This window comes from Pholcus phalangioides, unplaced genomic scaffold (genome assembly GCF_987345545.1).
Source record: "Pholcus phalangioides strain wild (caught in Gottingen) unplaced genomic scaffold, Ppha-v1.0 ptg000039l_1, whole genome shotgun sequence".
NCBI classification, from domain to species: Eukaryota; Metazoa; Arthropoda; class Arachnida; order Araneae; family Pholcidae; genus Pholcus; species Pholcus phalangioides.
In genome coordinates this window covers 20570687-20590639 of record NW_028301625.1, presented here as the reverse complement: position 1 = coordinate 20590639, position 19953 = coordinate 20570687, and positions in this window count along the sequence as shown.

Below are 19953 nucleotides of genomic sequence, written 5' to 3'. Positions count from 1 at the left end.
TTGTGGCGACATTTAGTGTAGAAATCTGAAAGTGCTAACAATAGTAAATATGGAGTGTATGAAGTGCAAAGATCCTGTTGTAGATGAATCAGAATTTTACAAGTGCAAAAAATGTTTGCAATTTATACATCCTGTATGTGCGGGAACAACTGAGGGGCCTTTAGAAAACATCAAAGATGAAAAAGACGGTGTTTTTGTGTTTTGAGTGTAAAGGAGACCAGCCCGGATAGCACTGATTCCAGCACCTCTCTGGGTAAATTACAGAAAATGATTCAAGATCTTCGACAGGAAATAAGAGCTTGATTTAATAAATCCATCAAAGAACTGAAAGAAAAATATGAAGAAACTAGCAAAGAAACCACTGGGATAGTAAAAGCCATAACCTAGAATTCAGAATGCATGGAAGAACTTGGAAAGAAAATTAATGACATGAAGCTGTATATAGAGTGAACTGACAAAGAAAATAAGGAGATAAAACTAGAAAATAAAAATTTGAAGGAGGAAATGAAGGAGTTGATAATATGATACATACTTGGAAAATAAGAGCAGGAAAAATAATATTGAGATCAATGGCGTTTCTGAAACAGCCTCAGAAAGTATTATAGAGATTGTCAATGCTATGAAACAGGAGATTGTAATACAGGAAGGCACACCAATAGAAAACTTACACAGAGTACCTACCAGAAATTCAGCCAAAAGCAACCTCCCCCCCCCCCCCCCCCATAATGGTGAGAGTCGTGAATGAAGATTCAAAAAGACTGAATACAGAAGGCAAAAGAGAACCAAGTTACAGCTGATAAAATTGATCCCAACTTCAAATCTAACAGGGTATATATAAACAAGCATCTTTCCTAGAAGAGCAAGCACCTATTTTACCTAGTCAGAGAGTTCAAAAAGACCCATGATTATAATTATGCATGGACAAAAGAGGGAAAAATTTTCCTCCGGGAAACTGAAAACAGTCATGTATGGAGAATTAGAGATGAGGAAGACTCAGGAAAATGAACAGAAATGACGAACAATTAATATATAAGTTATATCTAAATGGAACAGAATGAAGGTTGTCTGGAGAAAATGACTGATGTGGATAAGTTTTTTAATTACCTTCAAAAATCTAACCAGTATATAAATTTCCTAATTGTGAGTATACAAAGTTTAAAATCTAACTTTGATAATTTCCTTGTATTTTTGAGATCTATGCAAGTTCAAATACAGTTGAATCCCATTATAATGAAAGCAAAGAGACCGGAGGAATCACTTCATTATAGCTAAATTTTGTTATAAAGGAATTCCAGGTTACCTAGCATTGTTCCTGTGTAAATTTATTTAGGGGATTAGAAAAGTATTTGTTAAAACGAGATTTTCGCTGTAATGGTATTTGTTAAAACAAGATTTTCGTTATAATGGTATTCGTTAAAACGAGATTTACGCTATAATGGTATTCGTTAAAACAGGATTCTACTGTAGATATATGTCTTACAAAAATATGGGTGAAGGATGATGTTTTCAATTATAACATTAACTATGAATGCATTGCTGACTACTATTCATATTCTGATTGTAGAACATATAATAAATCAGGCAGAGTCATTATGTATGTAAATAAAACCTTTAGAAGTACTAAAAAATCTAGTGAATTCAAAACTGCAGAAAGCGTATGGATAAACTTCCCAGATCATGATGTTGATATGTTACTACTCTATAGATCACATTCATTCACCATATCCCAATTTAATGATGAGCTTAAGATGTTTATTCAAAACACAAGACAAAATATGTTTATTGTTAAGGATATAAATATACTTGACAACAATAACAAAATTTCTAATTACTTGGATATAATGGCTGTTAGTGGCTTTGTGCCTTTACAGGAATCTATTACTAGAGAAACTGAAGTAGGAGGCATGTGTATTGATCATACACTTTATAGTATGAAGAAAACTGCTACACTAAAATTTAATGTGCTCAAACTCAATTAACCGACCATTATTCAATACTAGGGTATATTGAAGATATAAAAACGATCACAAATGATATTGAATGTATAAAACCATAAAACTGATTATAATAAATTTGAAAACTATATCAAATATCTCTCTTAAAAACGTTTGTGATGAGAAGGAAATCCATCAAAAATATAAAAAATTTTTAGATATAATAACACTTAATAACACTTATATATCTAAAAAATTATATATTAATGATAAACATGTTGAGGTAAATCGAGAAGCTATCCATTCTTAGAATAAGACAACCATAATATTCTTTATGGGCATTGTATGATATTTTATCATGTGTATATATTGTTTATAATTTTTGTTAATTGCATTTTTAATTGGGTTGCTGTATTTTTGAAATATGTGACATCCATATTTTTATGGGCATCTTTTTCTCAGCCACCTCGTTGGGCATTTACCCTGTTGTGACGTTGTATTTGTATTTACTTAACTCAAACTTTTGGACTAAAAAAAGCAAACAAATCAACAGGTAAAAATAAATGAATTACAAAAAAGGGCTCATAAAAATCCATAACTGTTACTTACAGGAACAGCATAACTGTGATTGTGAAGTGATCAAAAGACTCTAAGAGTATGAATATTTAGGAATAATAATTCAAGAGATGATTCTAAAATGGAGTGCTCATTGAAACAAACTTGTCAAGGAACTCTGATTTCACACAGTCCTGATATATAAATTGAAGTACCTAATAGAAGCAGACTTTCTAAAAGATATTTTCTATGCTTGGGTCTTGTCCATAATAACCTATGGCTTATGTGCTTGGGGAGGGGCATACCAAACTCACATTGAAAAACTAAACATTTATAATAAAATAAGACTTATGGTAATGGATAAATATCGTGAAAATAATAATAAAATAAATGGTCATACTTTAAACATCAGACAGTTATATATTTACAGAACGATTAACTTCTTAACAAGAAACAATGAATGGTTACAGAGAAAAACAAATAGAACCTCGGTAAGATTTAAACATGAATATCAAATACCAAAAACTAAAAAATGTCTCTTCCAAAAAAGTTTCTCCTTCAATGCACCTAAAGCAATGAATTTTTTCCAATGGGAGTATCAAACAACTAACAACATTAACAAAAAAGTATGAAATATATCAATATGTAAAAACGTTTGAAATAGTGAAAATTATATTCTCCTAGTATTACGAAATATTTTGATTGTTTTATTTCATTTTCACACACACATATCCTATTAACACACCTAGAAAACACCTATAAACTATCAGATAAATTGTGAATGATTCACCGCACACTGAATCACCTACAATATATAGAATTTTGAACTTTATTGCGAAACCTTTACAATTGTAAAATTACAATTGCTTTTAATATTTTTTATTTTGATCAATTTTATCTCATTACTTTGTCTTCATGCAAATAGAAAACCTAATAAAACATTGTAATGTACTTTGGTTCAAATTGGAGGCTAAACAAGTGGAAATATTCAAAAGAAAAAAAAAACCAATATATATATATACATGTGTATATCACTTATATTATATATATATATCTTTTTTTTTTGTTATTTTTAATTATTTTATTTCATTTTTTCCTCTCTCTCTCTCTTGCTTGTGTAAACAGAGAAGATATCAACCACCTTGTAGGCTTCCTGGAAGGACAATTGTCCCTTGGAGCCACGTAGATGCTATTTTTGTGTGCGTGCTCAATTTCATGTGTGTATTTGTGTATTGTCTCGTGTATTCTATTTTTATACTTTGTATGTGTCTGCAATAAGAAAAAGAATTCGCCATGAAATATCTTACAATAAGTGCTTTTTTTGCACTCTCATGTGAGCAAAATCATTAATAATGTCATCAAAATCTAAATTTTGAGTTATCTCTGCTTCAATACACAAAAAGCTAAAGATGTTAGTTTCCCCGGTAAAAGACTTGAGCGAACTAATGATATTATCCTTTTTAATAAAAAGAATGATCTTTCTCTAAAACAGTTTGATATTGGTGATATGTTTTCAATGATGATTTAGTGCTGTCTCAACGTTTGGAAACATGCCTTCTAAACCTCTCTTATTATTTAACATTTGTGGTATTGTGTTACCAACATGAAACAGATGAAAATTGTTGCAGTTTGTCTGAAAAAGTGTTTGCAGGATCAGATGTTTAAAGTTTTGCATTGCAAATATACAGAATTGTCATGATTCATCAAGTCAGAATCTTCATGAAGATTTGAGAATTTCATGTTGACCAAGCAAACTTTCTTGTCATCATTTCATAAATCATTTACGGGAAAAAGATGTGAAATATTTAGGAATCGAAAAAAGATCGTGACACATTGAAACATGTTTTTGTCATAGAGTTGATATTGCAATACGTGCATTGTGCATGCTGTGTAAAGTCTATTACTGATTCATATTCGTAAAATTGATATTTAATAGGGTTTGCTAATAGTGGGCACTTTGAATATAGTATGATGTGATTTAGGAAAAATTTTGATTTCTCCCAAAATTTTACAAAATAAAATTTATAAAAATTTGAATAAAATATACAATATAAATTTGGGGGCCGTGGGCTAATGCATGTGTTGCCCATATGCATCTGGTACACATTCCTCAACTGAATCTCTAACGAATTGGCACATACAGGAACGCGTTGTGTGTGTATATGAGTGTGCAGAGTTGTGCTTGCTTCGTGTTGAAAAGATGAAATCATTCTTCACATTGAACAAAATAATTGAATCCGGAAGTGTGTATTATGTTTTGGTCTTTGATTGAAATGAATTAAATAGAAACTATAATTTCGCTGATTTATACAGGGTGTTTTTTTTTCTCTCTCTCCCCTTCTAGAAACACAGTTCGTTGTGATAAGTATCAATGTATACGACAGGTGGTGATGCTGTTTTCAAAACAAAAAAATATAAAGCTAGGCTTTTCAAAGGATCCTAGCGAAAACAAATGGGAAAAAGTGGGGGGGGGGGTGTGAAACTTGAAGCCAGTTTGAATCCTATCTTGAGGATAGTGAAATTTGCATTCCTAACGTTTTTAAAATATGTTTGGAGCACAACATAACTGAAAGTCTGAAAAGATGCAATGTGCCCCAGATAGATTATACATCCACTTAAAGTATTATGTACCAAGTAACTTTCCAAGGTTTCGTAAGTTCTTAACAGGCTGAGAGTCCTTGTTAGAAACTATCCTTATACAGAGAGGTACTATACCCACTTTTGGCATCAAGATGACTTTGAAAGCATATGGCTACCGGAAAACGTCTCCCTACTGAGTGATTTAGCGCATCAACTTCTTGATGAAGGATAAACCCATCGGAATCGTCTACAAATTGCAGGTCCCGGTTTAAGAAGCTCTCATGTTCATAAAACTACGTTGTTATACAACAAAAATGATTGAATTAAATAAAGAAATAAGCTCAACTACATTAGGTAAATTAGAAATAAATGTGAGACCGCTGAAGTGTCATGTTTTGAGACGAGTGCTATGGCACCCATCACATAGTGGGCGGGGGAATGGTATGTACCATGTTATTTTTTGTTTCTTACAATAAAATTCTACTTTAGAGGGGCCCCTGCTAAAGATCTAAGCCTAAGGACCTGGCTCTAGGATGTGTGGGGGAGGGTCGTGTGTATGTAATGCGTATAGTTGGGCTTAAAAGAGTGAATTACTTGTACTAGCGTAAGCCGGATTTTCTTGTGGGGAGGGTAATTTACATTTTTCTCAAGGCTTCCCCCCCCTTTTTACTCCACAAAAAAGAACAAAATCTTGCTCAAGCTATGATTAACTTCGGCCGAGGCAAGTCATGCATAAGCAATAAAGAAATGGACATCTTTGAAATACCCAACTTCTGAGCCATAACTGATCTTTTGCACAAGAACTCATTGGTGATGTATCCAGTTTTTTCAGTGTGTGACTATCCTTGGTCTGTCATTAATGATTTAATACACAAACTTCATGCTGATTTTCCCTCAGCCAATTCAATGAACTGAAATTGGTAGAAGTGTCTTACCAAATTTTGTGAACACTATATTTATTATAGCTACATTGGCATACGCAAAGGGGGGGGGCGGTTGTAATACCAACCCCCCTCCCCATAACCCCCGTCGATTGTTCTACTACTCTGGTCCTCCCCCGCTGAAAGAAATTTCTGGCTACGACCCTGCAATTATGTACGCACGCACACGTTTTCTTTTACTGTATACATGCTGGTTGACCATTCTGAACTGTACAGCCGTAACTATTCATCAGAGAGATGTTGAAAAAGAAAATTGGTTCCAAAATTCACCAATAGTAAGACGCATGTTCTGCTAAAGTTGCTCACAGGCTTTTTACAATTATGTGACCCATTTGCTCAAGCATCATAGCCAGAGCCGTCTTAACACATCTGGACACGACATGGACTTGGAGCATACGGGGGGGGTGTCTAAAGAGTAATAACTCCCATCAGGGCCGCTTTAACGCCCCCCCCCCCCCAGGCACTGCCCGTGGAAGCACAATAGCATAGGGGGCCCGTAATAATGAGATTAGGTACTACTGTTTTCAAGAGTGAAAATGTGAATAAGAAAGCTTGCACTTTCAGCAAAGCTGAGGTTCTAGAATATCACTGGGCCTGTTAAGACGACCCTGACTCCTATAAGGAGTATATTGTCATCAGAAGTGTTATTAGTGTAAAAATAAAATGTAAAATAGCAAAAGCTTGTAAAGTAAATTTTAAAAGTGTAAAGTAACGATATAAAAGATGTACATAGAGTATATATTTTTTGTAAATGTGTCTCCGGGCAGTTTAATTGTAATGCCCTGGTGAAGAAAATTTAATAACGGCTCTTACGGTTGAGATGGCGAGGAGGATAATGGAAAGGTATTGTCTTCCTTAACGAATCTTGCTTTTGCCTCGGTCAGAATGATGGTAGATAGAGGGCGTGACGCTTCCGGGAGAAGAAATGCATCATACTGTCTACACTATCGGCACACGAGTCGAATAGTTGGGTTAATGGTGTGAGGTACCATATGCTTTACATCGCGATCAGTACTGCTACTGGTTATTGTCAGAGGAACATTAACATCCCAGCAATATGTTGTCGATATTTTATAACCTCTCATCCAGCAACATGGCATTTTGTTCCAACAGGATAACGCACGCCCACGTGTATTGCCAAAGCGGCTTTGCAGTGTAGGCCATAACGTTCACCAGATCTTTCGTCAAAACGTCTGGGTTATGGTAGGGAAAGAGCTAGAAGCCTTCAAGTCCACCAGCAAATTTAACAGACTTGGAGCGTCGTCTTACTGAAATATGGCGTGATATACTGCAACAGCGCACAGAAGCACGCTTTCAAGCTTGCACTGGAAATTTAACGTCATGGCCATCGGTAAAGAAGTAGCAATGAGATTGGTTCTGTTGAAGGTGTTTAAATGCCCTGCAATGATTAGGACCGTCTTTAAAACATCATGGACGCCCCAGGCAAGTGATGTTCTCGGTACATAAGCTTACGCAGGATTTCCTGAATTTGGGGGGGGGGGGGAGTTACGTTTTTTCTTGCAAAAATCTTGGTTCGGGGGGAATTAACCCCCCTCCCACCCCGTGCATGCCAATGACTGTACATATTTACTCTGGAAGATCATAGAGCCAGATCTCATTACTATGATGCTCGGTTTAAATCTCTCCAGATAAACACACACCGAGAATCATTGGTTAGGCTGAACGGGGACCGCTACCTGTCCCTCAACATCAGAGTAAAAGACAACCGTGGTGGCTGAGGTTTGATGGCTTGATACGCATCATGTTGGATTGGCACGCAGACCTCCATGTATATACCAGAGGAACTGTGACTGCCATCAGGTATAGGGATGTCATTTAGGAGCCCTGTGCTTGTCTTTTCCGGGGTGCAGTTGGCGCTGATTTAGTTTTAATGGACTACAACGCGCGTCCACATAGGGCTGATATAGTCGACGAATTTCTGGAAAGTAAAGATATTCGCCGGATGAAGTGGTCAGCCATATCTTCAGACCTAAATCCTATCGAGCATGGATGTTCTTGGACGTTATGTATAGCAGTGAAAGGGGAACTATATCCCCCTTACCTCATTTTTTTTTGTTAGATATCGTGAGCTCTGTGTCAGACCGTCCGGTAGCCTACTGATGTGTCTTGCGCATGACCATGCATGTGGTGCAATAACTTTTGTGTACCTGTTTTGTTTGTTTTTATCAACCTATGAGCATACTGAATTTCATTATAATGTCTGCAGAAGTTCCGGAATAGTCGCCCAAAAGTGAAAATTCTCTCAATTTTTTTATCACTTAACCGTTCATGCACCTCGTACACATTCCTTTACGGAATTTCTAACGAATCGGTACATACCGCGGTGTGTATTCTGAGTATATGTGTGGTCCTTAACGTATTTATGTTGTCAGAGTTGTGCTTGTTTCGTGCTGCAAGGCCATCTTTTTGAGCATTATGGACATCGGGCGAAGTGATGTTCTTGGGGCCCTACTTGGCTGTCCACCAATTTTGCATATTTACTATCGAAAATAATACCAGTAAAGAGTGGCGTCGGAGCTGCGGTAGCTCAAATACCCATAACATTTTATGACAAGGGTTCGAACTCTTCCCCCCCCCCCACACCCCGATTCACTCATAAATCGAAATCTCCTTCACAAAGCACAAACTGACAAGTATAAAACACTTCCGACGCTTCTTTCAGTAAAATAGTACCAGAACTCGTTATCGCGGAGGCACTTAGACACCGCGACCCCCGGGTCGTGTCCTGGTAAGCCCATGTAGACGACACTGATATACGGAATTATCAAAAGTTATTCGTCCCAAAAAAAGGGCCCCCACCAAGCAATTTCAAACCAAGCCCGCATCTGGTGAGGGCCGCATTGCTACAAAGTTAATGGAGCCAGTGGCGTAGCCAGGGGAGTCGCTCCCCCCAATCACAATTCTGGCAACATTGGCGCCTACCTTCCTAAAAATGACTTACGAAGTCATCAAAAATTGCGACAAAAAACAAGTTCTGAATTTTTTACTGTCGTTTAATGTTGATTTTACTGAGGGTCAATATGTGCTTAGAAGGGTGGATGGGTTTACACTTCTTTTGCAGTTACACTGTGAGCTCCCATAGCTTTTCACAGGCATGCACTGGAAGGGTAAGGTGCGGTGCAGTGACCTATTCTGGAAACAAGCAATGAGTCAGAGTTAGCTAATGTATGGGTCAGTGGGGGGGGGGGGGATTCAGCGCTCTTGAGATAAAATACCCGAGGCCAAACACAACGACAGAGGATTTGTTCTATGAAATTGAAGGTGGGTTCCCAAGTAAAAGAGCTCCAAGGCCTGGAAGTTCCTCAAGTTGTTGTGCGCCTTTAAATGATTTAAGTTAAAGATATTTCATTAGTCAATGAATATATATTTCACCTTCCGGGCCCCCAAAATTATGATACCCGGGGGCAAGTCCATTGCGGAAATTGTGCCTTTGTTTGTATCTATGCACAGAAAAAAAAATTTGCAGGTTATTTAATTTTTTTTCAACTACCTTCCGGTAATCCGGTGATTTCCGTACTTCATCATAACCCTAGTCTTATATGCGCCAGATTAGTGAGAGTCTACTGAATACTTTTTGAGATCTTCGTATCGATGTCATGTTAATACTGTATACCAGGAGCAGTGATTTTGCAAAATCTATATATGTATGCATTATAAAAACAGCTTGCAGATATATCACTGATTATCGTACTCTGGCACAAGACATTATTGCCATCGGGTATCTGAAAATGGTAGTTGAAATAACACTAGGAACTGGTTGCTCCAGGACTGGACAAATTTCCAAAAATTTACATGCTCGAATCAATATTTTATGTACTAGCGCCGGATAGATATGTAGGCAGAGATTGTATTATTGACATAGGTGACAGGGTGGAGGTAGAACTTCGCCGTCCGCTCCCATTCACTGTACACGCTACATCGGTGATTCGTAAACGCCCCCCGCCCCGGGGGGCGGGGTGAATGCAGTGATTCTGCATTCACTTATAGTCAGGTATTTAAAATTGTTACATGTCCCCAAGATTGTCGGACAATAGATTCGTTCAGTCCTGGTTTCCTTTCCGAACAGTAGCATAAAGTTACCTAATGTATTGCGTCAAAACATCGCCGCAGGAGCCACTGGGGTTCATGAATTTATACCTCAATCACACCTTCAACAATGAATTCATCAATTCTCATTACGATGAGTGTGCAGAATGCATTCTTACATAAACTTATTGAGCGAAAAAAATTAATTCTTAAACGAAGGATGTCTTGATATAGGGAAAAAGCACAGGGATTCTGGAAATAAGACTACTTAATGGAAAAACTCCTTAAGATTTCATAAGTTGTATGTTGATAGAGACGTCTTAACCGGAGCGCCCGGGGGTGAAAATAGGGTGGAACAAGTGGGTCTGATTCCTCGGGGGCCGAATTCATTATGCAAGCGCCCCTTACACACTTTGGCCCCAAAATGTGTGCTCGCTCGGCTGACCAAGTATCTTGAGGTGGCCCTGGATGAAACAAAGGGCGTCTAAATTATAGAAGACTTATTCACAATTAAGATAGATTCTGAATGTTTTTCTTAAATTCAGGAAATTATTTCTGGCATTAAATTAAGTTCAAAAATTTCTTCATTTCTGAAATTATTTCTTCAAAGAAATCTTTAAATTTATTTTCGTTTAGTGTGCTCATGTATTTTTATGCGGATGTGATTTTTCAGCACTTCTGTAATTATTTTTATGACTTTTTCCGCATGCCAACTTTCTCTTGAAAACTAGTACAGTGAAACCTCGCTACAACGATATAACGATAAATTCCTCTACAACGATATTTTTTCAGATCTTGTTTGGAATTGCCTGTAGTTTAATGCTAAACTCCTCTCGATACACCGATATCCTTTATTTACTACGATAAATCTCTCTATAACGTTATTTCTCAACGTTATGTTATTTAACGTTATTTTCTTAAGATCTTTCAAAACCACTACAATGATATTTTGTAATAATTTGCCAAAAATAGTTTTGAATTTGATCTCAACTCCGCCACTTATTTTCGTTCTTCTGAATGCGTTACACCGGTATTTTGCACCACAGGATCATCGAAAGCGCTGAAGCAGCAATTGGTATTGCTACTTTCTCTGTATGTCGCGACGGTGAAACGCGGTAAACAATTTTATGGGAGCAATGCATCTAACTGAATTTTATTGATCAATTAAAAGTTTTTACAGCGAATAAATACATAAAAGCGCATTTTCTAGTGATACTAATAATGGCGATTTAGAAAAGATAGAAACAGTATAAATTTGATGACATGCGATGATAATGTTGCCTCTCTATATAACGATAATTCCTCTACAACGATATTTTTTCCTGGTCCTCAGAGTATCGTTATATCGAGGTTTCACTGTATATTAACATCTTGACAGAAAGATTCAGACAGTTCGAAGAAACAGCGCGCAACTTAGTCTCCCTAGATCCGATTCACTTTTATATTTCGCTCCCCACTGACAAAAACCTGGCTACACCACTGAGTGGAGCCACAACCATTTGCTGAAAAATCTTCTGTTTGCATGCTGGTCTGCCGGAAATTCTTCTAAATTTTATCTACCGCATTTTATCTTTGTATAATCTTCATACGTTAAAAAAAAATATTAAAATTTCTTAGTGCGGACTATATAGGGTGTAAAGGTCCCAAATTGGCCTGTAATCCGCATGTGAAAAAATTTCATTCATCAAATAATAAAATCTCAAGGAATGTTGTTCGATACGTTTTTTTTGTACAAAAAGAGATACGATTTTTTCACTCGCATTCATATGCCATTTATGAGAATTTTGAAAAAAAAATTAAACTTTTAAATATTTATTTCTGTATTCCAACCTCTCTGAATAAAACGCTACAGATAAGACGCAGCTGTATGCAAAGCGTCCTGTAAGTCCTAATCCGACCTTTTTTTTCAGTATGTACGTTAACCGTCCGTCGATGAGATACATACACACTTCTACGACGCATCGTAGAGGTGTGGCTCTAACTTACAAGAGCTCAAAATGTGTTCAGGAATCACTCTGTACTAGTTTCGAGAGTGGAAAACACAGTGCATCATAAAATTAAAAAAAAATTAATCTAAATTCTTATATGGTCCCCGTCCTCTAACTTCCAATTAGAAAGTTGTTGCCCTGCCTCTCCTGGGGCAAATAAAAAAAAACTTTCTAAGAGTAATCTTCTGAGATATTTGAATTCGAAAATATGTATATATTAGAAAAGTTTGGAAAGAACAACACATAAATGAGGAAAAAAATCTTTTTCTGTTAGTTTATGCTGTTCTTTTCCTACTTTTTTCTGCTTTTCGAATTACAATATCTCAGCGGATATTGCACTTAGAAACATAGAATTTTTTTGGTTGGCCTCAGGAGAGACAGGGCAACAATTTTCTAATTGGAAGTTAGAGGACAGAGGCACCGTATAAAATATTAGTTTTTTTTAATTTGTGACAAACTGTATTTTCACTCTCGAAAATGGTACAAAGTGGTTCCTGAACACATTTTGAGCATTTTGTAAATTGGAGCCTTAACTCTTCGACGGACGGTCGATGAGATAAAGATCGAATTAGGACTTACAGAACACCCTGTATACTGCTGCGTGTTATCTATAGCATTTTATCCTGAGAGGTTGGAATATAGAAATAATATTTGTGTATTAAATAAATATTTAAAAAATTAATTTGTAAAAGAAAAATACTTTTTCATAGATTTAGAAATAGCTTATAGATGCAAGTGGGAAAATCGGTATTTTTTCATTAAGATTTCATTAAATTTTTTCACATGCAGATAACATGCAGCTGAGGAAGCTGACTATACAATGATATTTTTTCTGCACCTACGAACAGAGGCAACACCATCTACTGTAGAAAGCCTCCGAACGAAGACGTGACTGAAGTCGTCCATTTCACCTACAGTCATTGGATATACCTGCAAAAAAAGGTAAATTTTGCCGCCCTTCTCCTGGTCTCTCACATGTTTGCACACTTTCTTGGTCATTCTTTTGATCGCTCACTGACCCGGTCTCTTGATCTCTAGGTCATTCTCACGCTCAGAAACTCTGGGTCATTCTTTTGGTAACTTACTGTTGCGGCCCTAGGTCACTCGCTTGGTCCTTTACATGCTTACACCCTCTTATGTCACTCTATGTCATTCTTTTGGTCGGTCACTGACCTCGTCCCTCACTCTCTAGGTCACTCACTGATTGGTTCTTTGCTCTATTGGTCACTTTTTTTATCCTTCCACGTGCTTGCATACTCTTCTGTTCACTCATATGCTTGAAACCCTGTAGGTCACTCGTTTGGTCACTCACTGACCTCTAGCGCCTTGCTCTCTAGGCCTCTCTGCAGAGGCAGACATGGTTTTACTGCTTTTGTGGGCGCTATAAAACTTTTTACCACGCTTTTTCCATTTTCTAATAATGTTTTTCCTATCATTCCTCAAATTTGCCCCCCCCCCTCTGAACTTGCTGCTTTGAGCTATAGCCCGCTAAGCTCCCCCCCCCCCCCCGTAAATACGCATTTGTCTGCGGATTATACGTCGTCGTGAATTTTTCGCCGGAAAATACGGTAATCAAACTTTTTCTACATTTGCGATGCTCCCTAAAGGGGACAAGGGATTGTTCAAATGAAAATTTCTTATTAATCTATATTTCTCTAGCTGAAAATGCTTCAATGACATTTCAGTATCAATATAATAACGATTTCAGGTCTCTTAGTTTAAAAAATTTGTGTTTCAACAAAAGCTTGGCACCTTACTTAGACATCAAAAGGCGCCAAACTGGAACGGTCATTTTTCTGGTATTTTTGGTCCCCTGTGTCTCATATTTCACTGAAAAGCATAATTTTTTTTACTTTGCTCTGTAGGCATATATAGTGATTTGTAGTGTAGCATGCATTTTGTATTATGAGAAACCATTAATGAATACAAAAATATAAACCTGTTTTTGCGGATTAAATTGGCAAATTTTTCACCATTTTCAATCTTTTTTTCAAAAATTATCATGAAAATAAAATCACACAGTAAAATGGATGCTACAAATCATTGATATATGCCTACAAAGCAAATTAAAAGAAAACTGATGCTTCTCAGTGAAATTTGAGACGCGGGGGGACAAAAAAAAAAAAAAAAAAAAAATGGCCGTTTCAGTTTGGCGCGTTTTGGTGTCTAAATAAGGCGCCACGCTTGTTGAAACATTTTTTAAACTAAGAGACTTGAAATTGGAAAACATTCCAATGCAGAATGAAAAGTTTCTAAGACAGCGGTTCTCAACCTTTATTGACTCGCGGAGCCCTTTTTAGTTAAAAAATTCTATGGCGGAGCCCCGTAGGCCAATTTTTTAATTATTCATCTCAACCTTACTGATTTATTTTTACTATATTTAAAAAAATATCTATAATTATTTTTTTAATTTTACTGGCTTTTTTTCATTTTTTCCAAGTGGCAGCGGAGCCCCTGTAGAGTACACAAGGAGCCCCAAGGGCTCAGCGGAGCACTGGTTGAGAACCACTGTTCTCAACCAGGTATAAGTTATAGGTATAAATTGGGCTAAATGAATAACAAAAATAATAATAACTATTTTGTATTTTAATATAGTCGGACCTCTGAAAATGAACACCGGATGGGAGAATGAACTGGTCAAGTGGATAATGTTTTATAAGCCTAAGCAGTGGCATATTTACAGGGGAGCTTAGCGGGCTACAGCCCAGGGAGGCAAGCTCAGAGGGGCAGCAAATTTGAGGAATGATTGGCCAAGAAAATTAGTAGAATGGGAGAAGAACGAACAAAAGAGTGACTTAGGTTGGAGAGTGAGCAAGCATGTGAATGACCAAAAGGAATGAACTACGGAGAGACCAAGTCAGTGAGTGACCTAGAGCGTGTGCAGACTTATGAATGACCAAAACAGTGACCTAAAGTGCGTACAAACATGACCGAGAGTGTGTACAAACATCTGAGTGACAGAAGAATGACCTAGAGAGTGTGTACAAACATCTGAGTGACAGAAGAATGACCTAGAGAGTGTGAAAGCATGTGAATGACCAAAAGAATGACGTAGAAGATGTGTAAAGGTGTAAATCAGTGATTCCCAACGTGGGCGTTAACGCCCCCTGGGGGGCGATGGAATGTTCCAGGGGGCGGTAGAAGCAGTTAGTATAACATAGGATCCTATGGGTTAGATTGCGTTGGGGGCGATGGGAGAAAAAAATTTCTGAAGAAGGGAACGATGTGGGACAAAAAAGGTTGGGAAACTATGGTGTAAATGATCAAAAGAATGACTCAACAAAGAACCATGTCAGTGAGCAATCAAAAGAGTGTGTGGAAGCATGTGAGAGACGAAAACAATGTTCAAGCATGTGAGAGACGAAAACAATGTGCAAGCATGTGAGAGACGAAAACAATGTGCAAGCATGTGAGAGACGAAAACAATGTGCAAGCATGTGAGAGACGAAAACAATGTGCAAGCATATGAATGACAAAAAGAGTGACGTAAAGAGCGTGAGCATGGGAGTGACCAAAAGAGTGACTCAGAAACATAAATGTACTTGCAGGAGTGGAGGGAGGCCAAGCGGGAGTAGTCAGGGAAATTAGACTAGAATGGGCGAAAGGCGGCAAAATTCGTGTAGCCCGCAGGCGGAAAAATTAATGCGAATCTGAGCCTAAGCTCGTCCTATTTCCATCATTTAGATGAGACTAACCGCAAATGCCATTTTTTAGTTGATAAAACCGCTTAACCGAATGCTCATTATTAACCAGCCCGAAATCTTTGAACATGATTTAAGTTACATTAGGGGTCATCAACCTTTCATACCCAGCTGATTAAATTGAAACTTCCACAAAGCCTGCAGGCCACCAACTCTTGTAATTTATAAAACATCTATCTCAATAGTAGGGGCCAATTGGGCCTCGAGTTAAACAGGAACAAATATAATTGCAGACTTTCATTTATTCTGAAAATTATTTCTTTTTATTAATTATAATTATCAATTTTGATTAGTTCTGAAAATATTCACTCATTCTGAAAACACACTTATTCTGAAAAAGTTTTTCATTAATTACTGATTAAATTAATTAATTCTGGAATTAATTTAAATTTGAAATCACTTTAAACGATTCTGTAATTATTTATTTCCGTAATTGTGAAATTATGTTTTATTTATTAATATTTAATCATTTATTCAAGCATAAAAAAATACATATTCAATTGAAGGAACTATACCCAAGGAAAGAGGAAAGGCTCATACTAGATATTTAATACATACACAAATCGATGAATTCACAGTATAAATGATACACAAACAATAAAATAATTATAGGAAAGAAAACGAAAGAAAAAAATTGGGAGGGGATATAAACAAAATATCATTATACTGTGGCAATTGTTTTGTGGTGGTACTTTGAGTAGTTAAACATGGAGGGGGGAAATGAAAGGTATATAAAGTGCTGGAGACATGTAAGCTCTAGGCGGAGAAAAGAAATGAGTACATATGTACATGAGGTACATATATGTTGTGTATTTTCATATAAGCAACATTATTAATTTTAAAAAAAATTCAAAAGTGTTTTTCTATGTCAGTCTCAGATGAAACACAGATAGGATTTAATTAATTTTTTTGAAGAGAGACATTTGTATCTCGAAATTTAAAGAAAAAGGAATTATATAACTCTTCGGAATAATATATTTGAAGTGTTTTCTAGCTATTGTTTTGTGAATGAGTGGTAGAGTGTCATGTAAGTACTATTTGTTCTTGAAGACGAAAGTGGTATTAAAATTGGAGGAGTGGTATTAGGATTGAGTAAAAGTGATTAGTAAAAATAAAGATGTCGAAGAGGTAATTTTTGTAGGTGGTTGTAAAGGACAAAATGTGTAGGCGAGTGATAATCATTAGTAATAAATCGTGAAATTCTATTTTGAATAGAAATGACTGGTTGAAGATTAGTAAGGTAGTCACTGCGCCCCAAGCAAGAAGACCGTGCATTAAATAGGAATAAAAAAAGCATAGTAGAGTGTGTGTATTAAAAATGTGCTATTCGAACATTGTTTAAGGTAATAGACTTTGTAAAGTATACATTTTATACGTTATTAAAATTATTAAAATCATTTCAATTACCTGATTTAAATATCGGGAAAATCCTTCTCAAATATCTTGAAATCATTTCTTTCAATAATTATGCAATTATTTTTTTATTGATTGTGATGCAATTTCTATCTGAAAATGCGAAATTATTTTACTCACTAATTCTGAAATTATTTCTTTCAGAAATTTTAAAATTATTTCTTTCATTAAGTTTGGAATTATTTCTTTCATTAAGTTTGGAATTATTTCTTTCATTAAGTTTGGAATTATTTCTTTCATTAAGTTTGGAATTATTTCTTTCATTAAGTTTGGAATTATTTCTTTCATTAAGTTTGGAATTATTTCTTTCATTAAGTTTGGAATTATTTCTTTCATTAAGTTTGGAATTATTTCTTTCATTAAGTTTGGAATTATTTCTTTCATCAATTCTGAGTTTTCATCAATTTGTTCCGCAATTATTTCTTTCATTTATTCCAAAAGTATTTCTTTCATTTATTCCAAAAGTATTTCTTTCATTTATTCCAAAAGTATTTCTTTCATTTATTCCAAAAGTATTTCTTTCATTTATTCCAAAAGTATTTCTTTCATTTATTCCAAAAGTATTTCTTTCATTTATTCCAAAAGTATTTCTTTCATTTATTCCAAAAGTATTTCTTTCATTTATTCCAAAAGTATTTCTTTCATTAATATCATATTATTTCTTTCATTTATTCTAGAATTAATCGTTTTTGAATGTTTTCAACTATTTTCTGAAAATAATCGGTAGGCCACTACAAAAAGTCCCGAGGGTCAAATGAGGCTTACAGGCCATACGTTAAAGATCCCTTCCCTAGATGGATATTGAATTTTTCAATGATTTTTTCGTCCACCTCTTTTCGAACAAAAAGGGATTGAAGTATATTTATAATAGAAATTTATACGTTCGAAAACTTTTGAATATTTGTATGATTTTCAAATAATATACGAAGTAAACAAATTTAATGAAGCAATTTCACTGTATTTTGCACGAATGGATGAAGCTCTTAACAAGCGGATATTTCTTTTGTCTCAACGTCATCCACTTGGAAGAGTTTGACTTGAAGAATATATTTTTAAGGCCGGGATTACACTATAAAAGTTTCATAAAAGATATTTACAAAACTTGGAAAAACAACCGATAAGCTTATTGGTTACATTCGCTCTCATGTAACCGATACGCTTATTGGTTGAATTTTTCAAGCTTTATAAAATAACTTTTCTAAAACTTTAATAGAGTAATTCCCTTCCTGAAATACATAATTTAATGCCACAGAATTTTTTAGTGATAAAATATAATGTTCCATATGATGATTGAGACTGAATACCGCTGCTCTAAACCTAAACTACAGATCCTACCCATCGGTGAAAGTTCTTATAACTGCTACACCACGGTTGTTTTCCGTTGCCAGGTCCCTATTTAACTAGGCTTTACAAGTTAGAGCTAATTCCGAATGGCTGAACAAAGATGTCCTCACCCCGGTTGGGATTTAAACTCAGCCAGGTCTGGTGTAACCTGGGTACTCTTCCAAATTCTGGTGCTCTAACCACTTGACTATTGGGCCGTATTAACCCGTCAGTGTGCATTATAATAATAGTACAACGACAAAATCAATGAATGCTCGGTTGAGACAAATAAAACAAAAGAAATTTTGAGATTTTTTCCGTAAAGAATCATTTCCTATGGAACCCTGAGTTTTCTTCCTTATCTCGAGCTAAGAGGCTTTCACACACAGATGTAACTGACACACAGCTTGAATAGATTTTTTTAAACCATTATCAAGTTGATTAGTTTATTAATAAAATTCACTTAGATACATTGCCATTATAAAGAATTTTACCGCATTGCAAATTTTCATCTTACGCAGAAAGTAGCAAAACCAGTAACTTCCTTTAGCTTTCCAACCTTTCCGAGTCGTACCACAATCAAGATTATTTTCGCAATTGTGAGCTTTGACCCGAGTTAGGTCCGACCGTCCATGTAGGGTCCAGTTCAGTGCACACGAGCTCCAAGGAAAGATTCCGATATTCGTTACCTTTGTAGTCTAGTGCGTTGTTCACCCGGAAAGTGAAAGGACGTGGGTTCGATTCCCCGCAAGGGCAGTTGAATTTTCTCTTTTTCCAAAATATATCTTCGCGTCAGCCAGCTGTTAAAAACCTTCGCAGGGATAGCGGAGAGTGACATCATCCTCGTATAAATTCGATTATCACAATGAGATTGTGTATGTACGTACGTTGGCAGAAGTTCATCTTACCTTCACCATGTGGGGCATAGACAGCGGAACCCGAGGACTCAGGGTGCTTGCCCCCCAATAATTCATGGATATACATTACAATGTAATTGTATTATGCAATGCATGTCCCCCCACGAGGACGATCCTGATATATATATATATATATATATATATATATATATATATTTTATACAGCATTTTTCCTTAATTTTTGAAAACTATTCGCGTGCTACTTCTAATAGGGCTGTTGAGGGCTGGCCACCCCTGCTTTAGTGCAAAATATCAATTTTTTTTTTTGTTCAGAAGAACGGAACAAGTGACGAAGTTAAAATTAAATTCTAAACTATTTTGAGTGAAACATAAAAAAAAAATCTCTCTCTTCTTTCTCTTATAGCGGTTTCAAAAAGCTCTTAAAACTATCATTATAGAATGATTTGTCGTATTAAAGGATATCGTTGTATGGGAAGGAGACTATAGGCAATTCCATTAGACTAAAGGCAATTGTAATGGGGCGTAAAGTTGGTTTTGTTTGCACTGTTGATACAAGTGAAGAAAGCCTACATTACAAGACATGATATAATTTA